The 24391-nt window shown below is 38.9% G+C and overlaps 1 protein-coding gene across 3 annotated transcripts in view; it reads left to right on the top strand.

Annotated features, from left to right (window-relative positions):
* Nucleotides 1-24391, top strand: part of dgkza (diacylglycerol kinase, zeta a) — a 178616-nt gene that overhangs the window by 66680 nt on the left and 87545 nt on the right. For 2 of the 3 annotated variants that reach the window (XM_088935010.1, XM_088935012.1), the window contains exon 1: nt 16461-16656. The exons of the other annotated variant lie outside the window; for it this stretch is intronic. The gene's annotated coding sequence lies outside the window, so the exon portion shown is untranslated. Of the gene's footprint in view, nt 1-16460; nt 16657-24391 lie in introns of those variants that run through there. 3 annotated transcript variants of the gene reach the window in all.

The following is a 24391-nucleotide window of genomic DNA, read 5'->3' as shown; positions in this document are numbered from 1 at the left end:
ATAAATACTGGAGTGATTTCTCTAAAGATACTTTAAATTCCGCTATGTCGAGAACTTTTTAATTAGGTTTTACGGTATCATGACCAAGGAATTTTCAATTAATTTAAGAAGTGATGTTTTTATTCGTATGGGTTTTATATCGGCCTTAAGGAAAAGTGTTCTATCCGTTTTTTTTCTTTTTAATTGATGTTCATTCCTGCCCTGCTGTATTGGAGCAATCAGTTTTAAGGAGCAGAATCAAGAAATGTCACCATTTGTTTTGAAGAATGCTTCGAAGAACATCACTAGGACTTGTGAATCTGAATTGAAACAGTCAAAAATGTCTTGCTTGCTTTCAGGAGAAAAATAGGTGATGGGTGAATATCCACGGTCTAATCAGATCTTTCTGCTTGGCTGATCTGTTGCTCTGATAACACGGATTTGCTCACATCTGCCTCTCCGAAAGATGGAGTGACATTTCAAAGAAAAGTGTCGTTAATATTTTGTTTCTGATAAAGTGCTTTCCTTCCACAAACTGTGACAAACATCCTCAAGCTGATTCATTGTTGCCTGTGTTGCCAGAAAACCCTGCTGGCTCTAACGTGAGAAAATGTGGCGGGTGAACGTCTGACGTTTCATTTCCCATAGAAAATTCCCTTGACTCCACCAAAACCAGCAGCACCAGAGAATTCCTAGATGGGAAAGAAAGGAGAAAGAAAACGCAACATTTCGGCCGTGGAGCCTTCTTCAGGTGTGAGGTTTAAGTCAAGGTGACCTCACACCTGAAGAAGGCTCCACGGCCCAAACGTTGTTTTCTTTCTTCTTTTTTTCAGCATGGAATAAACCGATTACTTGTTCCTTTGCAGCCTACGCATGCTGACGCAGCTTCCCACCTGAATTACTACAGTATTCCTAGATGGTGAATTGGATAAGTGCTTTCATGCACGTAAAATCTGTGTTCTGTTCCTGTCAATCAAACATCTTATTTACCGTTAATCAATCCAGCTTTCTTGTACAGTAACACTGAAAGGGTAGTGTAGTTTCTCATTGGAAAGAAAAGATGAAAAGTAAAATTACCCAGTTTCAGATATGTAGTTGAAGAGCAGCTAAAAATCTGAGGAAAGCATTTTCTGTCCTGAACAAAACCTGACACCTAACACAAGCATGTGAAGTTGTTGGTACATTTCAGCTGGTATGAACTTGAAGCATTACAGAATTGGAAGGCAATAAAAAAAAACATTTGCTTATCGTTTTTGTGTCTGGCCATATTCTTTGTGATCACTTTTTTTGTGAGTTTTCCTATTCTTGGTTTGCTACAAATCAAGGACATGAGCATTTATGCAAGGCTGATGTGTATTGAACCAGGAATCTCAACAACACTAAACATTTTCTTATGACAGCTCTTAGTAGGTGGAAGGTACTTTTCAATTTTATGCTTGCTTAGCTCCACCTAGTGTTCACTCTGAACATTTCAAAGGCGCTCAGCACAGCAGTTTTTTGAACAGTTTTTTTTTAGTATTTTGTACTAAATGTAGTATTTAGTATTTTGGTTAGTCTTTTAGTTCAAAAGGCAATTTCATATTGCCCTTACTTAAAAATAAATCCAAAATATAATAAAACATTCAATTTCTCATCCTCCAAATTGCATTGACTGGTAATTAATGTGGAAAAGTTAAGATCTTCAGATGTTTTCAAGACCCACTTTAGCGATTCCTTTACTAAACACTGTATGTAATGTAACTGGACTATTCTGTGCATGGACATGAAGACATCGCATAATTTCTGTTTAAATAGTTTTTAAATGGTGTACAAGAATTATTGGATGTTGGCACAGCCTGGCATTTGGAAGCAGTTTAGTTAGGGTTTGTCCACTGTTTACAATGCACTGTACTATGACACTCATGGCTACTTGTGTGTACAGAGATCATCTGGATGTTTTTTTCTGTGCTCTATTTCTATACAGTAGGTGCATTCTTACACCGAGTAGCAGCTACTGAATACATTGAGATTACACTCCTGCACATAATTATTCTTTGTCAAGACAGTGTTCTTGGGTAGGGGGAAATGTTTTTAAAGCTTAAATTAGGTGAAACCCAAATTAAATCAATTACAACTCTTTTAGGCCTCTGAGGCAGCAAACCCCAAGTTTCCTTAAAGTCATCCAAGTATGGCATGATGAGTTGTCTTGTTGTGAGCTTGCTACTGAGTTATTAAAATAAAAAAAAGCATGTGATATAGATAGGGGTGTGCTACTGTATATCCTTATTTTCAATATATAACTTTTGTCCTGGAGACATTTCCTTAAGAATCATGACTGCCTGATCCGTCTCTCCCCGACATTGCAGCGGTCTTGTCAAACCATATTGTATAATTTTAAGCTGGATTTCCAAGGTTGTGTGAGTAAAAGAATGGGTGGTGATTGGACCTCCTCGTTGTGATTATGAAAGCTGATTCCCATGGCTACGAATGCCCCCCCCCCCAGCTCCTGCCCCCATTTGAGCCTTGATTGTCAGAGCAGATTATTGTGCTGCGCTGTAAATCTCAGCCTGAGCCTGATTTTTGCGCACTGTGAAATGCCGCTCATGGTTGGTTTAAAAGCTGCAAAGATGAGGGGAGGGAGGGTCAAATCCTGGTTGTCAAATATAGTGCTATTTATAGATTTCAGCGACAGCCCAGAGGCACTTGAGTTATTTATGGAGCTGGAGCAAAGTATGGCAACGTCATTTCAGCTATCCCTCACTCGCACTCATACTGTAAATAATCCTCTCTCCTTTGTCCTTGGCTTTTATGCCATTAACCCAATTGTGTTGGCTTAGAAACAATTAAGTGTATGAGGCATAAAATTGTTTTCACATTTGTTATTGGATGTTTAGGCAGGGAACCCTGTAGACCTGGGGACTCTGCGAGTGAATTCGGACAGTATGAATTATTTCACATAAAATGATTTAAAGCCTAACATAGTCATGTCTGATACAAGTTTAGACCAAAAGACTAAGTCAACTGTGAATGTCTACCTACTGCAAAGAACGTATCAAAAAGCCAAGTTTTGAAAAGAGGCAGGAGGCAGGCTATTTATACAACAAACTAGTTTCTTATTTTAATGTGTATCTAACAACAAAGTGTAGTTTTTAGGCAGGTGGTGTCAATATCTTTTGAGAGAGGCATGGCTCAGCTCTGTGGCTATTAAAGCCTTTTTTCGTAGGCTTTTTTCTTGTGCGTTCCTTGAGCTCAAAACATTCAGAAGACTGAACACACCAAAGAAGGGAGAAGGCGAGGGGAAAAACCAGTGCCTTCAATGCTGATGGTGTTTTTGGATCGCAAAATAAACGACAACGTGGCAAAGAACATGAACGTCTGGAGATCAGGAGAGGGGAACGTACTGTGGCCTGCAGACGAGTAGGGAAGACCTGTGTAGACCGTAGTTTAGTTCTGAGGTACTGGGTTTTTTTCTCTCCAGTCTTTTTGGTACTGGGAAGTGTAAAATCCCTGTTGATTCTCTCTCCCCCCAGACTCCATCTCCCACCTAAAGGCGTCATTCCATGTTTCATCGGCAACCCCCACAACCGGCGTGGATCCCGGAAGATAAACCATAAGCCGGCAGTCTATAAGTATATATGTCTCTCTTGGCTAGCACACAGCACAGGTGCTGCAGCCCCCTTAGCAGCTGAAGCCATAACCATTTTTGCTTGACCTGTCCTTCTGTGTATGTGTTGGCGCCTTGCTTCTATTCAAACCAACTAACAAGACCGCTGTAGTTGTCCGTCTGCAGTACATCTGTCCCCGTTTAAACCCCCCTCCCCCTCCCGCCAGGAGGGCAACCGATTTTAAGCAAATCAAGGAAACCAAAGCTGCATGGCCTTTTGCTGCTCCTTCCGTTTTATTTCTCACGGTATATCGAGAGCGACTTGAGCCGGGACCGAGGCCTTGCCGCTCCCTGGCAGCCTGTCGGACTGTAAGTAAGCACGGTTTTAATTCTACCCGCTTCGTGCTCTGGTTTGATGAGAAGAAGCAAAGGGCGCTGGGTAGGTTAGCCTCCGCTCTACAGCAGCCCAGGAACATACTGCTGTGCAGCTGGAGAAAGAACTGTGGTTCTGAGATGTTGCATGTTGTGCTCAACTGTGCCTTGTCTAAAAGCACATGAATTATTGATCCAGCTTTGTTGCTACATTTTCTTTTACCATTGAGAAAACTGTTGGGTTGTTTTATGGTATGTATATGTATGATATGTATGTTGGGATTGTGGGACACTCATGTCTTTTCTATTGTATCAGTATGTCAGAAGTGCCTGAAACCAAATGTAAACGCGGATGGTGCGTTATTGCATATACTGACCACCAGGTGGCTCTCTTTCTATTTGTTTTTCCTGGGAGAGTTTTTGTTTGCAACTTGTTTGCCGAGACGTTACTCTTATTAATCCTTTTAATCAGCTACCAACCATGTCTGTGGGGAGTCCTTGAAGAGGTCGCACAAATATAAACAGTGCAGATAATTACATGTAGATGTACTGTATTTAATGGTAGTTTCCCTTTGTAATAAGGGGAGATAGATCTCTGCTGCGTCTGTGCCTTAGTTTTAAAGGGGTGATGGATAACACCCATGCCTGGAATTGAGCTCTGTGTGCTGTTCCTGTTAAGGTGCAGATTAACTCTTCACACAAAACAGCTACAGACAGGATATACAGAATGATAACACGCATTTTTAATCCTTGTGTGGCTCCATGTAAATGCTTAAAGAGGCTTAATTTTAGGTGGTGATTTTAAAAGATTTGGTGCATTACAGAATGACTTAGATATTCTGTGAGATTAGTTTTTTTTAAGGTTAATACATATGATGAGTTGTTCACAAATCCAACGCTTTTTCTGAACAATGCGCAGTTTGTATCAATTTATCTCCAATGTAGGAGTTCAAAACTTTAGTTTCACTAGCCTTGTAATCTGTATTTTGTACTTGGCGTGGAATTGAGCGTCTAACAAGTGTGTCAGCCTGCACTGGTAGGTGCTGTTATGAGTTGATCTGTTGACACATATTCACGTTTCGGTGTCATCTGCACTCCTACCTGATCACACTTAAGATAATGACAGCCCTACGTGGGCTTTAGATCAGAAATAGGCCCCAGATCTGGGGAGACCCTGAGTGATGAATCTGTCGGCTGTTATTTTCTCATTTGCCACATACCAAGTCTGTGGGCAGATGGGCTTGTGTTCTACAAGCTCCTACCAGCCCAGCTACGGCATCACTTCCTCTCTCATTGCTTAGAGACGGCCCTGTGGAGGATTTGTGAAATGAAAATTGAAAGAATGACATGCTTTACCTTCATCTCGTTTTTCAGAACACCTCCTCAGCTAGAAATCCCTTTTTTTGCAAAAAAAACCCATTTCTAATAAGTACTTATCTTCTGATCTGTCTGTTACTGTTCGCATTGAAAATCTTGTACCAGTTAGCCAAGCCAGATTATTAAAAAGATAAGTGAACTTTTTTTTTTTGAACGGGAAACTTGTCTATATACAGTATTTCTCTACACAGTGCTTCAATAATAAATAATGGTTCTTTAAGCCTTTGATTTTGAGAGCCTTACAACAGACAGGAGAGTACTGTGCATTAATAAAGGTGAATTTCCTTTGACATTTGCTGGCTACATAACAGCAAGAAGGTCCATATAATCTTCTGTCTGTAAGCCGTTTTGAATAGGGCAACATCGAATGTATAGTAAATCAATTGAAGAGAGACTTACTGTGGGGTGTTTCTCTTTACTTTATTGCCTGTGACCTAGAGAAAGGGAATACAATGGCATTATTAAATATAAATACTTGCTAGGCTCAGAGTGTGTAGGTTTCTAATTAGATTTTTAGTGCTTCTGATTAATGAATTAGCATTTTCATGCCACAGTTTGTTCAGTTAATGCAGTAGAATAAGTATTGACTAATCAAATGCAAGATTGTTTTTTATTTTGTCCAGATGCATGTAAAACGAGCTTAAAATTAAACTCCATTTAGCCTTTGTCGGCCATACCTCTTGATGCGTCAACCATATGAAATGTTTTGATTGTTATTTTTCTTAAATGAAAAACCTTTACGTTGGTGGTGGGGAGTAGGTTGTGTTGTAAAGCTTGATTAAGTTATCAAGTTCTAGTTAATATGGAATCTTAATTTCACAGCTTTCAAATTTCAATTTCAAATAGAAGGGCGATTCTGATGCTCATTTTGTTAAAAAATTAAAAGCAGCGCTGACCTTGGATGTACTGAAAATATGAAAAACAATATTATGATCTGATAATCATGATCTGATTAGGACGTTGAATCAGTTTGTTAAATCAATACTTGAAAAATAATTCAGTGGCCTGCCTCTGTGTGTTTTATTTTCACATGGATTTAGTTTCTCTACTAGGATCAAGAGGAAGGTTTCGGTTTCAGTATTTGATATTTCCTTGTAGTTACCATGGCTAGGAAAGTTCCTTATTCTAATATCGGGGTAAAATCGCAAGTCTGAATCTGCCTTGGGAGGATTATGGAATTGTTGTTTTTGCTACCATTATACATGGTGGTCAGTGACTGTAGCCATCTTTAGTAAGGGAAATTTGTCAGATACAGGAAATTTACAGATTCAACCCAGCAATATAAACTGTGCAGTTCAGAGTCTTAAGAATCTGTTTGTGTAAAGGTCTTGTGATTTTATAACCCTGAAGAACTAAAACACACAAACGCCCACCTCTAGGCACATTTACAGAACTCATAAAAACTCTTGTTCTGAATCTTTTTTTTTCTCCCTTAGGAGCATCTGCAAGCTGTTAGCTATTCAGTTCATTTCCTCCTGTGAGCTCTGGAATAATTAAGCAGAGTGGATATTTCAATTAAAAAGGGAAGTTTTAATGAGGGATTGCATTTTATAGTACTGTACTCCATGGTAACACCTCAGGAAAATGCTAGAACCCTCGGAGAAGGCTTATTAATTAGAAGCATGTCTGCGTAAAAAAAAGGGATTGAAAACAATATCTGCTTGCAAGAAGAGAAACGGTTCCGAGCTTGAATCCTTTTTTTTTATCAGTTTGTTTTTATTCTTCAAATCATTACAGAAAGAAGAATGGATAGGTTGCAAGTATCGGGACACTTAAATGATGCATTTTGAAAACAAATAAATTACGATTCCTCTCTGTGAAGCTACAAATAACTGATAAATAATGTATCAGCTTGAAATGTTAATAAGATGTTGCTGTGCCGCTCTGGAGTGAAATAGTAGCAGCCTTTTATCTCAAGGTTAACAGCGCTGCCCTGAGTGCGAACCTATTGTGAGTGGAGCTCATGAACACAAAGTGTTTGGTTCTCTCGGGTTTGTAACAGAGCAGAGATCTCATGAATGTCTCATTTATAGATGGCTTACCCCCAAAAAAACTGAAAAACACCCCATGTGCCAGAAATGCACCCTTTTATCTCCAGGAATTTGCTTAGTTAAATGGTTAAATGGTGGAGGAAAGTGTACTGGTTATTCTTGTTTTTTTTATCAGGATTAAAATAATTGTGGTCCTTTTTTTTTTAAAACTTCCATCTTTTCCTTCTGCTGCTGGTTAGCGCACTTGTGATTTATCATATTCATGACCCTGGATTAATGTCTTCCTAATAAAGGCACACGTTTGCTCTGTTCATGTGGTGGGACAGACCCTTCCTGAATGGCTGACACATGACTGGTGCTTCATCTGTGGTTTTGCTTAGGAGGACTGAGATGGGTTCACTTATTTTTAAGTTAATATGCAACTGTAGTTATTTATTCCAGGCCTGTTTTGGTGCAAAGTTGCATAAAAAAGAGGATAGGGATACACATCATATGGAGATTGAAATTCTTTGTTAAATACAGGAACTCTTTTACATATTCTGAACAGCTTGAATATGTGCTGCAAGTGTGCACTTTATTTTTTTATGGAGGTTAGACTACAATAACACTCCTGTCTTGTAGAAGTAAATCTAAGCTGGTACAGCTGGAACATTGCCCATCTGATTTATGGGATAGGCTCCCATAGGGGTTGAAACCAGTCTTTTAAGAGCCATAAATTGGCGAGAGCGACCCTCTTCCTATCTCGCTTACCAATCTGGCACACTCCCCACTCCTGTGCCCCTGCCCAGTGCCCATGTTGGCAGTGCCCGGTTATAACAGCTTTTTACTTGAAGGAGTTTTATAACTTATCTTGCGATCCCCAAAAATGTGACCACTTATTGACGTAGGTAAAGATCTGAGCATCTTGGTGCGGAAATTTCCTATTGCCCTCACCGTCGCCAAGAAAACCAAGGATTTGCTTGCTTGGTAAGCATATTCAAGGCTGCAAACAAGATGTAGTGGGGAACATTGCTCTCAGGACAGAGGAATTTGAAAAATCAGTTTTATTCACAGCAGATGCAGTAGAGGCAGATTTAACTGTGTTTCTTCTCCTAAGCTTCACGGGGAGAACTGCTATTCAGCAAACTATCTCCGAACCCATAGCTTTGCAACACATTGGAGCTACTGTACTGTACATCTAGCTAAGGAATACAAGTTTTCTGTGGATTATATACAGTACATTGCTTGTTTCTTAAATTCTTGCTCACACCATTTCTAATGGGTGTTAAAGGAATGAAGCCCATAGTAGGTAATCTTTCATCTTCTCTGACCTGACGTCTGACCTTATCTGGCTAACATTTTGATACCGGGAAAGCTTGCTTGCTTATATCTGCCTACTGTAGGTCTTGCAGAACTCAGTTCTTTCTCCTGCATGTCGTACACTTGTACTCCAAACTGTAGTTCAACTTAAGCCTTTTCCTCCTGTGCCAACTCAGAGAGGGGAGACAGAGCAGATCTTTCTCATCTGCTTGCTAGAATTTAATTGGATTTCTTAAATCTTGAAACAACAGTTTTTTTTTAAAGGATCTCCTGGAGTAATTTTTAACAACATATGGCATGGACCAGACGTTGGTGGCAGAGTTGTACAATCCTCTGTGTAATGAAATCCCTCCTGTTTTTTTTTGTCCTGAATGCCCCAAAGGTAGTGTCCACTTGCACCCCCAAGTCCAGGTCTTGTACCAGACCCCACTATATTCCAGGTTTCTCTAATGTGTAGAGAGTAAGGTAACCATGTCATCTTTAGGGCACAGTCATGTGTAAGTGTTACAGTAAGTTTGGGGCATGAATTAGATGTCTTAAAGACAGAAATAGCCCATATATTACACATTTGCCTTTTTCATTTGTAACAGGAAATGAAGAGTCATACATCTAAAAATAGATGCCACACATTTCTGGCTTACATGGTTTGTTGTAGAGAAGAGATTTCTCCCATACGGATTGTTACTGTACGTCGCTGGCTGCTTTAAAAAATGTAAGATGGCACAGAAATGCATTTGTTTCCTCAGGTATACTGTAGTAGTTCCTCCTAAAACTGGTTGTGCAGCCATTGGAAGTAAAATCGGATTTTATTTCTCTTTTTAAAAAAAAATTAGAATGTAATCTTCCAAAAATAAAACATGCTCTGCGGTCTCTGAGGCATTAGTAGGTTTTGTGGTGAATTTGCAGTCTGTACCATCTCTGGGTGAATATAACACAGTAAAGACTTTACCTCAAAATGCTGCCACAAACAGAAATGAATACAACTGACAGAAATGAGAGACTTGAGCTAATGCAGGAATTTGAATATTTGAGGTTGGATCCCGACTCATAGCACCTGTGATCCCACTTAAAACTGTCTGAAAGTGTCCTAACAGATGTGATTGTGTGGTACAATGATGGTGTGCCACTCCTCTTTGCGTTTATTGCACGTTTTTGTAAAATGGTGTCATGACCACTTTGGCGAGATGCTGTTGTGCTGTATATGCAGCTTCATACTCTAGCTGGGTTTTGGAGCCCTGTTATCTTTGAGATCCTGTTCTTAATGATACCAGCTCGTATGATTTAGCTAATGCTCGGTTGTTCATTCTGCATGTGGGCTTAGTTTTACAGGAATCCGGTGCTTTAAAAGCAATTCGAATTGCAAGTGAAAACTGAACAATTGACCTGTGTAGCTGTGCACGGGGGAAACTCCACTTGTAAATGGTTTCATTTCGCTAAATAAAAGCATTTAGAAAAGAGTGGGATGAAGCTTGCAAGCTCTGAAGTTACCCTTTCTCTTCACAGGAAATGAGGGTACCCACAAACTGTCTCTGAAAGCCAATTTGGCAACAGATGTCCCGATCATTAATTGTAGATTTGCATATTCATTACTGTGCATAGGATGATACAACAGTGCTGCTCATGTCTTGTGAAGCAGATCGAAATCTTGACCTAACATTTTTCCACCTGCAGGGATATTTTCCCAAACCAACTTGGCTCATTACAGATTTATACTAATCTCTTGTTTTTCCATCTTTTCTTTCTCCATTTTTATTTTCGGTTTGTTATGTTCCTTAAAAGCAACCTGATTGCAGCATCTCTTAGGTTACTGTTGAGGTGCCTGACTCCCACATCACAGCTGAGGAATCCTGCTGACCGATTGCACGTCTCCTGTGACATATCTTTTATCCCATACCCCAGAGCAGGCTAAGTCTGTTCCACAATTTCTATCTGCATTCCCTGGTTTTTGAGTGCATGTCACATGGACATAGTCTTGCCTTTATCTCCTATAGATCAGCGGTTCAGTGGATTATTTCCAGTCGTTAGCTTTTTTTTAAGTAAAACGCAGACCTTTTAATGACTCACTGGGATAGACTCCCTCGATTAAAGTGCATTTGCCAATACGGTACTAAAAAAGCCACTCTTTAAAAGTTAAAGCTAATTTACTCTGCTGGTTAATATTGATTTATTGACTTTAAGCTTCTTATCAATATCTGTCTGGAGTAAGGGCAGATTTTTCACTCGATAGTGTCCTCTTCATTTGAGGATACTTTACAATATATTTTAGATGGATGGTATTTTAAGAGCAGAAGACGGCTTAACCCACATTGAGTGGAATTGATTTTCTTAACATGATCTCATGTGGACTGTAAAAAAGCATTCTTTCTGCTTCACAATGGCATATTTCTTTCCAGCCCCTATTTCATGATTACAATATTTTTTTGCAATATTTCTTTAAGCCTGAGTTCTAGTTCACTGCAAAGTCAAGGGATTGCCATCAAGTAGGATGGTATTTTATGCAGGAATATAAAAAAAACTCATGTAAATCTATTGATGGACAAAAGTGTTAACCATTTATTTCCTTTTTTTTATACTTCTATGCATTGTGTGATCATTGTGACTTTTCAAGTAATGTGCTGAACTGCTTTTCGACAGAACTTCTGTGCCTGTATCTGGTTCCTGAAAATGATATCCACTATGTGCCTGTGGTTTTTCCATCTCTATCTGGTCTTATTAATCTGTCGGTTATGATTCCAGCTGCTCATGTAGATTTGCTTTTCATTAACACAGTGGAGTGCCACATCAGTGCGAGGTCACACAGGGAGTGCGATTCCTGAGCGAGAGGAGCAGGCTTATTCCCAGTGATTATAATGTACATGAGCTGCATGACGTGCAAGTTTAGTAAAGTCTGCTGGTACCCGTTAGGTGCAAGACATCTCCTTGACTGCCAATGTGGAACTGCACTCCAATATTATAAACAGCTGTTGAAAAGAGGCATTCTGTGTGTACACAAAACTTGGGGACTGAAGTGGCAACTGGATTAAGGTTAAGTTCAAAGTGTCTCTTCAAATAAATTGGGTGTCACGCCAAGTACATGGTGTTTCATAGGCCTCGGCACCTTATTAAAGCAACTGGACTGATTCTTCCGTGTTTGAAATGGCTCGTCCATTGTGATGATTGTCCAGTGGGACGTGGTAGCAGGTTTGAGAGCCAAGTGCCAATTTAGAAGAACCTTCTGCCACTGGGAGCCCTCAGGTGCTTTGCTGTTGCTGTTGTCATTGGTTTCCAAGCAGCACGTTCTTTTCTACTTAAAGAACCCCCTGTGCAGAGGCATGAAGGGAGCAGTGAGAGAGAGACCCAGAGGCCACCCCTGCTCTATTTTTCCTTCTGCCCTTTCCTTCCCAATGACGATCAGCATTATTTGGCATTGGTTTTGCCAGCTCTCTGCGTCCCTCCGGGCCCTTTACCTCATGATTCACGTGTTACCTGCCCCTGCCAGGGCTGGTTTTGACACTGCTGGGGCTCCGACCCCTGGTCCTGGCAGGCAAGTCAGTGACTCACTGGTGTTTCAGCCTTGAAGTGGAAACAAAAAGAGCCCTTGTGAGCTCTTTCTTAATAGACGAGGCTAAGAAAACTTCTCGAAACAAAAAAAGTCATGCACTGAGTATAGAGGCAGGAAGAGTTTTTTTTCCTTTAAAAATGTTTTGAATAACTTTTTATGCTGTGTTTTGTATGCCATACTTAACACAGGCAAGTGCTTTGGCTTTGACAGCATATATAAAATAAACTTGCACATTTAATTTTGGACCACATTTATAATTAGCTTGTGGATGGATGTGCTTACTGTTATTTGGCTGCAGGGCAGATCTGAATTTCTCTGCAGATGAAAATTTAAATGGAATTGCTCTTCGCCAGACAGGAGAATTTCTGAAATCCCCTTTGGGTGCCTCCTGTTTTACATTTGTTCAGAGCAGTTCTAAGGTCTCCAGCCTTGTTTTTTCAGTGACTTTCAAGTACAAAGCAGAGTTGTTAAAACCTTTCTTAACCCTCTAAACTACATTTGCAGATTGAAAGATTACTTTTGATTTCATACCATATGGCATCTTTGGGAACCCTGGCTGGAATTTGTCTGTGGATGAAAAGAATGTAAACATTTTGTAACAAATATTAGATCAACTTTCAGTTTCTAGCCTTGCCTTGGATATAGGCTTATTTGTCTTTTGTTCTGTATTCCTGCTGACCTAAAGAAGATGGAAATCTTTCCATCACAGATGTGGATACTAGAATATAATAGACCTTTGGGTTGTTTTCAAATCACTTGGGCATTTGGATAGGTAAGCAGCTTTAAGTTTTTAGAGTAAATAGACCTGTATGTTTTGCGGTGCAATTAAAAAAAAAAAACTACCTCAGTACTTATATGGTCAAGTGCTGAATTGAGAGTGACCTTTAGGTAGGTCAGATTAAATAAACCGACCATTGAATTTACTAAGACAGCATGGTTAACACTCCTACTCTTTTAAACAGTACCGTAAGATTAACAATCAAGAACCTAAGACCTCAGTTTAATATCTCATCCAAAGGATGGCACTTATTATAGTACAGTGTCCTCAGTCACCATCCTGGGGTATTTGTTTTTTTGGAAATTAGGAATAATCCTAAAGTATGAGTGCCACCTACTGGTCTCCTGACACCATTTGATGTTGGCAATCCGGGTTTTCCTTTTGACATCTCAAATCCCTGTACTGACAAAGTCCAGCCTTGCTTACTGTACTGTCCGGGATCTGACGATCAGATATTACAAGCAGTTAAAAAACTGTGTTCATTTCATTTGATGATGAACAGCAACCTCTCTGAGCTCTGGAAGTAATGCAAAACTAAAATACAGCCACCAAGAAGAAACATAATTTTTCGTTCTAAATGCACAAAGATTCCTATTTTCAGGTACGCCGTTACTGAATGTAGGGATGACTACTGAAGCCACCAAATGTTATTTACAATCTTGGCAAGAAGAAATAAATGGTCCAAACCCAGAGCCTATTTCACTTTTGAATGTTTAAAAAAGATAACGCAGCCAGTCCCTTTCGTAAGACGTGCTTTCCTTTGCAAATGAATTTAAACCACTTGCACAGCTCACACCTGATTCTGCTTTTCAGCCGGCGACCAGGTGAGAAGAAAGCTCTTCGTTTTCACTGATGCTCTCTCCCACAACTGCCACATCAAATGTTCTTGCTACAAACTCATGTGTGTTTGTCACTGTAGTGTGTTAAATGTGCCTTCCGACAGGTGCTGAGGGAGGCAGCCTGAACATCCTTCTGTTTCTGCCGAAGAGCTGGTTGATAATTAGCACGTGAGGATGCACCTTTTTAAGGTGGTGCAATTTCTCCTGTTCATTCACCTGCCTCAGATTTGGAGCTGCCAACTCTCCAACCTTCTTGCCTGCACAGGAAAATAAACAGCCTTGTCTTATTCACACTGTGAGCCCCAAGCCCTGCTGACACAGCTAGGGCCTCAGACGGAGGGCAGATGTAGCTCTTGGTAATAATGCTGCTGGCACATAGGGGCTTGGTGAACCCTGGGTAATACTTGGCAAATAACAGAGCCCAGACTCACACCTGTGTTTCCCACTTTCCCAAATTGTTGGGTCCAGTTGGACAAATGCGTTGACGTCTGTCTACGGATGGTGTGAGCCTAATTATCTTGCTTTTACGTTTGTGAAAATGATAACTCTGAGGCAGAACGTGAGTTTGTTAGCTGCTTGGTGTCAACATTTGTAAAACCTCTTTATCTACACTAGGGAACTTATGTGAAATATGTTGATTCTGTCTCTCAGGGAAAGGTTTGCTTGTAAAGGAGCCGAAGAGGCAGAAAAGACTTTGTAGGGAAAAACAATTGTTGTGACAGATTTCCATGGGGGTGGGGATATTAACAAGCACAGTTTTCAGCATGAGAAATCACAGGTGAAAATGGATTCTTTCTCCGTGTGCTTTTGTGCAATCTAAAGAGTGATTGCCTTTCCTCTGGTGTGAAATTTGATTCTCCGAACCAGCTATGAGAGGATGATAATTGGTTTTAAAGACATTGAAACCAGGTACAGTACAGGTGTGTTATGCATGAAAGGTCATCTCTTGCTCGGGACAGATTTGGCTTTTTCGTATCTCCACCTGCCAGAGACAAAGCCACTGTCAAGCCCTTTAATTCACACAGTGAACAAAGAAAAAGAAACATTTCAGAATTCTTTGTACATATGCAATATGTGAATGTGTGAATGTGAATATTTGGATGTATATACAGTATACTGTAAACTGTGTTTTATTCTCTGGGGTAGGAACCTGTGAGGCGTACAGATTTGGAACATGAATTGGAGAGTCATCATCCTCGGTAAAGATGCTATTTGAACTCTATTTCCCAAGAGAACTTGCAGAGCAAGATGCCCTATACAAAATTCTCGGGGGTTGAGGTACATGTGAAACCCATTGTGACAGCCTCAGAGTATTAAAGGATGAAGCTGTGTCTTTCATCTGTGCTGGGTGGGGAAGATCCGTTGGGAGGTAAGGGTCATGCCTTTGAGCAAGAGTAAACCCTACAGAACTGAAACCGGCAATGAAGAGACTTAATTCTCTGGGAGAGATTTTGTTACGTCAGATGGTCTGTTTTGCTCTTTCCTCCTTGCGTGAACTTTCTGCTCTAGAGGATGAGCCTGGCTGTGATTATCAACATCCTTGCCTGTGTCAGTAGGGTACATAATATATCATAGATAATAAGTAATTATTTAATTAGCCATGTCTGTTTCACAATGCCAGGAAGTAGAACTGCTTAAAGAGGCTGTTGTAAATTGGCACTTGTTAAGCATTGTGAAACAACTGGGACTAATTAATATTCATATATCCCAAATTCATAACAACTACAGCTTGCTCTTCAAAACATTCCAGCTTTGAACAGTATTTATCAAAATCATAACGTGCATATATGTTTTTCGAAGAACATAAGAGAAGAGAGGTTTTAGAGATTCCTTTTTTAAATTCACTATCTACAGATTTTTTTTATTCAAATAGAACGGTTTGTTTTTTGTAGACATTTAATGAGTGCTTCATTTTAGTGTCTAAATCACTGCATGGTGATGTTACAGAATCCAAACATGGAACATGGGTTAGGTAACAGATGTATACAGAAAATTACATTTCAGTTTCATCTGTGCTTTGTTAAAGGTCAATATCTAAAAGGGATCATAAAAAAAAACTAATTGCCACTTTGTTTCAGATCTCAAAACAAGTGCAAGCCTGTTTTATATTGTTTTCCTTTAAAAATTGTGATGTTTATCTCTAGTTCTTTTAAGAGTATCGTAAGCTATTGATTTAGAACTTAAATAGTCATACAGTACTGTGTTCTTACTATCTCTTGATGTGTGACCATTAAGATCTGATTGTTAAAATGATGATGGGATTTCTGTGACCTGTTGATTTATCAATTTCCATGTGACTGTTGCGAGAGATGCAGATCTATTTGCATTCTGGGTCACTGACTAGATCGTAACTGGGTAAACTTTGAGTCTTGATGCATGTTTTTTTTTTCTTTTCACCAGTGCTTTTGACAGGGTAAAAGTTTGCTTTTGCAGAAGGAAATGAAAAGACTGGGTCACTTGCAGTTGGCGTGCATCTGTTTGTGTGTGTTTGTGTACGTGCTAGTGTCAGGTCACTTATGTGCATGGTTGCTGTAGAAACCAAGGACAGAGTTAATCTGTTGGCTGGATTTGCTGTGCAGATTGAGCCAGCGAGTGACTGTGTCTGTGCATGTGTGTGTGTGTGCGCGCGCACACTCAACAGCATATAGAGGAAGTACACTCTGTTACCAGCTCAAGAGTTATTTTAATGCAAGCACTCACATCGTCTCTCTCTCCCTCTCCCCCCACTACGTTTTTCTCTCTGGCTTTTCCACTCCAGCAAGTCTGTTACAGTAGGCCAGCCGTCTCCTATCTCCTTCCAAACGATTGATCTATACTTTTTAATTCTTTAAATCACTTGGAGTTTACAGGACAAAAAAAAGGTTGGATGATAAGCCCTCTCTCTCTTCAGAGACCAGGTTGTATAAATATTTTTTACTATTGAGTCTTGTAAAATCGGTGTTTTAAATTGGTCTGGGAATGCATTACTGTCTTACAGTTTTTGAAGCCGCAGAACTTATTTCTTTAGAGGTCTCTGATATTTACACTGATACAGTACGTGGCTGTGGAAAAAACTAACACTGAATATAGTGACTACCACAAAGATTTAAAATTCTGCAGTGGGACTGATTTAATTAAAATTGATTTTTTTTTTTAGAAATGCTTTTGCATCAAGGTACAAAAATATAAAAGCAGGTTTGTTTTTATAGTGCAAGCAATAGTGCACTTTTGTGTTTCTGGGATGGTATTTGGCAGTTCCTCTGTTTATGAAGATGAGTGTTATTGTGCTTTAAGATCCATTTTAAAAGCAAACAGTGAAATGCTTGACATGCAGTGCGTTTAGAACTACTCCTCTGGGGAATTTGGAATTTTACAGTTTGACTTAGTGAAGTATGAAACTGTCATGTTCTACATAGGGGGATGCATTTTTGTTTCCACTTTAATTCTTAAACAGCCAAGTCGGTCCACTTTATCGAATAAGTTTTATTCAAAACAAAGGCCAATTTTTCTAAGACATCAATCAATGATGTAAAGATCTCAGGAGTCAGTGTATATTATCTGAAGCGATGTCTCTTTGTATCCTTTTGTGTAGCTGTATGTAGCTTTATTGGGACAATTGAGCTGAAGAACCTTGTTCAGGAGTACGACAGGAGTGTCGCTCCTGAGATTCAAACCCACAACCTTACAGTCTCACAACCACTGCCCTCAAATCAATTTATTATCAAGCTGCTTGAGTTCTAGTAATTTCTAACTAATTAATGTAAACTACTAGGTACTGTGTACAAGTTGTGGAAGATGAAAATACATGCAATTTCAAAACCCCAAAGAAAGCAAATAGTTTGAAATGTTTTTGTGCAATTGTTGTGTGAAGTAACTGTACAAATTTGGAAAGAAAAACCTAAAAACACTGATTCTTTAGTGCTGCTTTAATTCCTTGCAGATGATAATGTTGTGTTTACAGTGTAGAGGATTAGAGATGGGGAGAAAATACTGCAGATGTCTGTTGCATGTTTTTTCTTTTCAAACTGGTCCCAATAAAGCTCTAGCAAGAGGGAGAGAAATGCATTCTTCTATTTTTTAGGACAGGGCAGTGGTTTAGCCTGTCAATCTAATTATTTAGATTATTTAGAGCCTGAAAAAATACTTACTGAAATGCTGGTCAGAGAACTGACCTGAGTTTTTTATCCTTGTGTGAGATGGTCACAGTGCATTCTCAAATAATTAAGACATCAATTGCTAGGTGTAAAAATGTATTCCTTTGTGGTTTATTTTCTTAAGATATAATCATTGTGTCATAATATGCTTCTTGGTAATTAAAGAAAACTACTTCTGGAAACAGTAGTTCGAGTAGGTTCTGGAAATACTAGTTCTGGAAAAAACTTTTATAAAAGAAATGATACTTCCATATGCATTTCATCAAATGTTTTGTGTAACTGGCAAATACATTTACTGGTACAGTAATACAGTATGTGTAAAAATAAAGGCTTGAGTAGTTTTTCTGTTTTTCTGTTGGAGTGTATACCTAAAGTCTCATTTTATGTATAATATAGCTGTAATAACTTTGTGGTGTCTCACATATTTTGGAAAGGAAACGAGGGCAATAGTGAATTATTCCAGAATATTTTAATCTATACTGAATTAATAATTTACAAAGGATTACTTTGCCATGAAATCCCCAAAATATTAAATAAATAAATATTTATTTTTTACATTTATTGAATTAATGTTCCAAAATTTACGTTAATGAGAATCATCTGAATATATAAGCTTTGAACCTAAAGTAAGTTTCCATCACGATACTGGAGTACAATGCTAAAAGGATTAGAGGTGTGATCAGATAATGCTGTGGTTCATCTGGTAAGAAGAGATCTGTTGCTCAGTTCTTACGATCGGTTTTCCAAGACCATTTTTAGTACAAAATGCACCCTTCACTGACAGACGTTATGATAATAAAATAACCACAAGTAGTTTGAATAATATGGAAGAACATTATCCCTTGATTAATGGCTGTAAATGTGAGGATGAGGTGAATAAAAAAACGAAAATGTTTACACGTTTCCCAAGAGTTGTCTGTGATGGCTGACTAGGTTGCAGACTCTTGGTTGTGCTCATTCTACATTAAATCATGAACTGTGGGCCCTGATATTTATCGGAAAGTTTTATTTGGTAGGAGAGTTATGCTCTTGGTTTTCCTAGATAATTCTAAGATCAAAGCTTTGTGTTCAGCTTTGTTCCTTTGTATTGTGACCAGCTTTAAGGTTAATCAGGTTTTTTAGTTCCCATTAGTACGGGGGGTGTCTTACTACCACCTCCTGAGAAAACCATAAGAGAAGTGGAAAGCATTGTAAGATGTACACAGAATAAAGTATAATAGTGGTAAGGGAAACTTTTTGGTTTGTGGCGTTGAACAGATCTTGTCGGGGAAAAATCAAAGGACGAAATTTGGCAGACACATTTAAAGGAAAAAGGAATGCTTATCTACAGTATGTTCTCCAGATATTTTCCAAGTATTACAAGATATTTACAGACCTTTTGTAGTCTTGTATAGCCCATGATTGGTTCCATTTTGGCAAACGGAGGGGTTTGCCTAAGAGCTAGAGATCGTTGCAGTTTCTGTTTTTCTGTTCCAGTTCCACCCCGCACCAGGTTTATAGAGCTTTGCTAATGATTAAACCCAAGATCTTCCTGCTGACGACAACTTTTTGTGCACCCCGACTGAATTTATGTCCAAAAAAGAAATTGTTTGCGCACTGTAGAAGGAGGAGAGTTACTCTTTCAAAATGCATCCGTCTCCATTGCTGTTCACTCATTCTGCCTTGCAAGATGGAGGTTTGTGTTTTTCAGCAGAATTTCCCTGTCTTCATAACCCAGATCTTCATACAGCAGTTCTCAAGCCAGGTTTTAGTTGAATGCCCTTTCTGGGGACATGCAAAGCCCACAGCATGCAAATACAGTGCACTGCTCTTCTCTGACAAATGACCCCTTTTTTCTACCTATCCTTAGAAAGTTGTGAATATTAATAATTCATGCAATTGTATAATGCCTTTCTTCCAAAAGGATCCCTGTGTAGACACACAGGAGGGAACTCACTTCATCCACCACTCAAGTGCACCAACCCCCTGGTTGCTGCAACCAGCATTGTGCCAGCAGCCCCATCACGCAGCAGATCAAGTAGAGAAGTGAGAAATGGCTTACCTGTAGAAGTAAGAGAGAGCTTGAGGCAGATCCAAAGTTGAACTTGGCTAGAACATCAGGATTAACACCTTGCTCTTACAGTATAGACCGTGTCATGAGGTTTTTAATGACCGAGTGTTCAGGACAACAGTTTAACTTCTCATCTGAAGGATGGCTGTTCCTCCGGCACACCATTCTGAGGCTTTGGTGTGGGAAAATTCTCTGCAGAGTACAACCTGGTTCTGTCGCCATGACCAGTAGCTGCAAGAGGGTTTCGGGAGCAGTTGACTGTCTTGGGTTTGCATCTAAGGATTTGAAACGGTTATTAAGGGTAGATAAGGTGGTAGTGTGCACTGGAAACCCCATTACATTGTGGGGAAGTAAATGGAATTAAGCTTAAAAAAAAATTGAAGGTTGAAAGTTTTATCAGAGGAGGTTCTTGGGTTCTTGTAAAGGGAAATGGCCTCAAAAAATTGAATTGGTGCCTGTGTTTCTGGAACGTTACTGTGTAACAGCACATGCTGTTTTATCCATCTACTGTACATAGACCGAATAAACCCTCAGATTTGAATCACTGGATAGATGAGCCTAGTACATAATTTTATTGTTATTGTTAATATATATTGTTATCTTTAACCTTGACAAAGATCTGAGACATTTTCAAGTTGTACTTAAGTTGGGGAAAGGTCCGATGCTTAAAGTGAAGCATGTACAAGTATGTACTGAATGGACCTCACACAATGGTCGCTTAATCAGAAGTCTCCTGGGTAAAATTAATTTTGCCCAGAAAAATGTTGATTTGAGATTTTAATCTGGATTGGAAGTCTTTATTATAGGTATTGTAGTGCTCTTTGCCATTAAAATCAATACATGATGCGTAATATAAAAAGTACTTTAATATTTAAATAAAGGTGGTGAATAAGCATTTGAGGTGACAGAAATGCAATTTAGCCTTCTGTTCAAAATCCCTTATGACCTCATGTTCAGTTCTCTATTGGATACTGTTTTCAAATAGGTGGTTTGGGGTTTTAAAATACAAGTTTGTTAACCTAACTTTTCAAACTCCTTAATGGTGTTGACCAATCGGAGGCACACGTGTAAACTGTGGATTTAAAACTGGCTTGTTTAAGGGTTGAACAAAATGCCAAGTCAAGTTGTTGCCCAGCTTCTTTCAAGAAATAGCAGGATGCAATTCTTGGATCAATTAGCTACTAACTACCAGATGGACTAGATGGGACAAATGACCCCCTCTCATTTGTAAAATGTATGTTCTAATTTGGTTACCAAAATCATTTTTTGAATAATTCATGATTTAAATCTTATCGGTTTGGGACTTTGGCTTGAAAGCTTTCCTCTCAAGTGATCCTTGGCCACTTAAAATGTTTTCTAAGCAGTTTGCAAACCAGAACATAAATTTGCATGACCGTTAATACAAAACTCAAATTATGCTGTTTCTCTAAAACCCATTCAGCTGTAGCAAAAGACATACTGCCTTGCTTTTGTTAATTAATAGCCTATGTTGTTTTAATTATGATGCTTTTCTCATGCCCTGTTGGCCTGGCATGTTGAGACACTCTTGAGAAAGGTAATGCCTTCTCTGTAATCTTGATGTTACAACACAACAATAAAGATGTTGTGTTGCCTAGTAGTCTCTTACTCATTTGAATTTTAGTTCAAACTAAACAATTAGTAAACCTTCAAACATCCTTCATCTGCTGATCATCCATGGAGATGGATAATTGTCAGGTTTGTGGTTATGATAGTTTGCTATCAGACAAACCTTTTTAGTCTTTTTTTCTCAAAATAGAAATGGTTTTCTCATTTGAAAATTCATGCTCATGCTCCTTTTGGTTTGGTCTGCTCAAGATGTAGCCCTGCAGGCTGAATCTGAAGCAAGCCAGTGTCTGTGTGGAAGCTGGTGGAATATTTAAACAGAGTTGCAGTGAGACTATAAATATTTTGGTATGTCTGTGCTGTACCAGCCTACCTGACAGTTCCTTTTCGTATTCTGCCAGCCTCACGAGAAAGTCTCTATAAAGTTGTGATGAGTCACCATGCTGGAGAGCCAAGCATGGGTTTCATCTTCTCAATGTTGCCTGAGGTCACCTGATAAGACTGTAGCATTTACGCCAAGGAACTGTGTATTAGTGCTGTCCTCCCTGTACGCTTTGCACAGTGCAGAAGATAAGGGGAATGGAAACAAGCCAGGTTCTGGATGTTCGATTCAGAACAGCTACGTGTGATGACTTCTCAGACATTAATTTTTTTGAATATTTTAATGCAACTCTCTAACGAATGCCACACATTGTAAAAGCATTGCTCCCTTCCCTGTTTTGGTGGGTAAAATGAAGAGTACATTTCATTCTCTATCAGATTTCAATGATTTATATTCCCTTATGGATCTGTGCAACATGATAAGCTTTCAGCTTTATTTTAGTTTAGTGTTAGAAAGGTAACCTGTAACATTATTGTACAGTATTTCACAATCAAAGCATCGGTATTTAAGAATAGAAGCAGCTCTCAGCTATAACGTGTGTGAGAGAGCTGACAATAAACCGGACTGGTTGATGCTGTTATTGAAATCTGTGCAGCTGGTCGTGTTGATCTTTTTCAGTCTTTGCTGTGCAAAGAGCATGCAAGCCCCCCAGGTCAGGGGCTTCAGTAGATTGGTCTTTCTGCTGCTACGCCTGAGAGAGAAACCTGCGTGTTGCTGTGATGGTAAGGGTTAAAAAAACTGGGATGTGAGCCGTGTTGTTCTGCATGCCAAAGTAATGTCTTGAGAATGGAATTCCATGTTTGTAAAAGAGGCCATTGCTGATGATATGTTCAAGCTATCTAACATTGTACCTGTTAAAGAACAGTGCAGTACAGGCAGTCAAGATTCCTTGCTCTGCGTTTACACAGCTTGTAAATCTGTTCGATTTGTTGTTCTTGAGAAACTTTGTGGTCTCTGGAAATCATAGTGCTTCCTCATGGGGATTTGTTTTTCTCTTTTGTGACCTTAGATGAAGATACAGGACATAAAATATCCAATAAATAAAGCCTTGCTCCAACAGCCTCTGTCTGCAGTTATATAAATCGTTATTAAGAGTTGAGACCTTTTATTTATTTTTTTTACTATCCTGCCATAAACATGAACATTTTAAAGCTGTATCATAGATTCCCCTAGGCTGCTGTTTTGTTCTGTGGATCGTTTCTGATGAGGATACTGTACGTCTCGAATTCTATGGAAGAGAAAGCAGCAGCAGCAGCTGTAATTTCGTGCTACCTTTCCGTCAAGAGTGTTGAGTATGTTGTACTTTTTTAAAATGAGGGCTTTCAACTCTTCCTTGGTTTCCCCCTCTCCCCCCACCAACTGGTATTCCACTGGTAGAGGCTGGTTCAATAGCTTTTTTCAATAAAACTGTATTTAGAAAAGAAATTAACCTCATTATCTCCTGTGGTAGGAAACTCATTAATTTTAATTTAGGCCATCATATTTGTCGACAGGCTTGTTTATAACATCTAAGGTCTTATGTTTCAGAAGCAGTTCTCCGGGCTTAGAATGACTGATTTTCAATGAATTTCTTCTGAATTATTTGTTTTTCATAATGTCTTTGTTTTCAATTTGTTTTAGGACAAACCTGGTCCTGGAATGCATTTATTTTAAAGCTGTCTGGTGTAATTTTATTAGTGTGGCTTTTTTTTTTAATTTGGCAATGTAGCAGCTTAATGATTCCCATTGCACAAAATATAAAAGAAAATACTTAATAGCCAGTCTCTTGCTTCCTAGTGATCCTGGTACAATATAGTCCTGTTGATAGCTTTGGATGTTTATTGCAGATGTTGTTAATTTTAACTGTGTTATTCAGGAAATGTCCCTCTGTCACTTATTTTTATTAATTAGTGATACAGTACATCTCTGTCATCAATTAGTATAATTGCTGTTATATATTAGAGCAAAATTGTAGGAATATTGGATGAGCTTAACGTATTGAAATACTGCCACTAAGGAAATGCTTCTTTGAATCATCATGAGAATTAATTGCAGAAGCTGGCAAGGCTGTGCAGTCTGTTGCCTTAGCAGTGTGTTTGATACCATATGCATCTTTGTGATGACACATCTTCCCCCATGGCTTTTAATTACTGAAGCTGGCTTTTTAAAAAATAGCAACTTTATTGAAGCATCTTTGTCTGTTTAATGTAAATATAATAATGTTCTGACTGAAGAGCTCATGTCAGTGATAAGTAATTCCCAGTTGAATAAGCAATCTTCTGAAACATTAGAGCTGTTTTTTTTTTGCTTTTTTAGTTCCAGTGTATGTACTGTATATATCTAGAAAAAGCTTATAGATAATATAGCAAAATAATTCATTTGAATCTGAATTAGCTTTTGCTGTATCACTACACTCCTAATTCCACTGTTCTTGCATATGCAAGATTCTGTATATTTTAATTAATATTCATACCCATTATTTGTTCGCAAAACAATGTCCCACA

Source organism: Atractosteus spatula, chromosome 16 (assembly GCF_055471065.1).
Source record: "Atractosteus spatula isolate fAtrSpa1 chromosome 16, fAtrSpa1.hap1, whole genome shotgun sequence".
Taxonomy (NCBI): domain Eukaryota; kingdom Metazoa; phylum Chordata; class Actinopteri; order Semionotiformes; family Lepisosteidae; genus Atractosteus; species Atractosteus spatula.
This window is presented reverse-complemented; position numbering and strand designations above follow the sequence as displayed.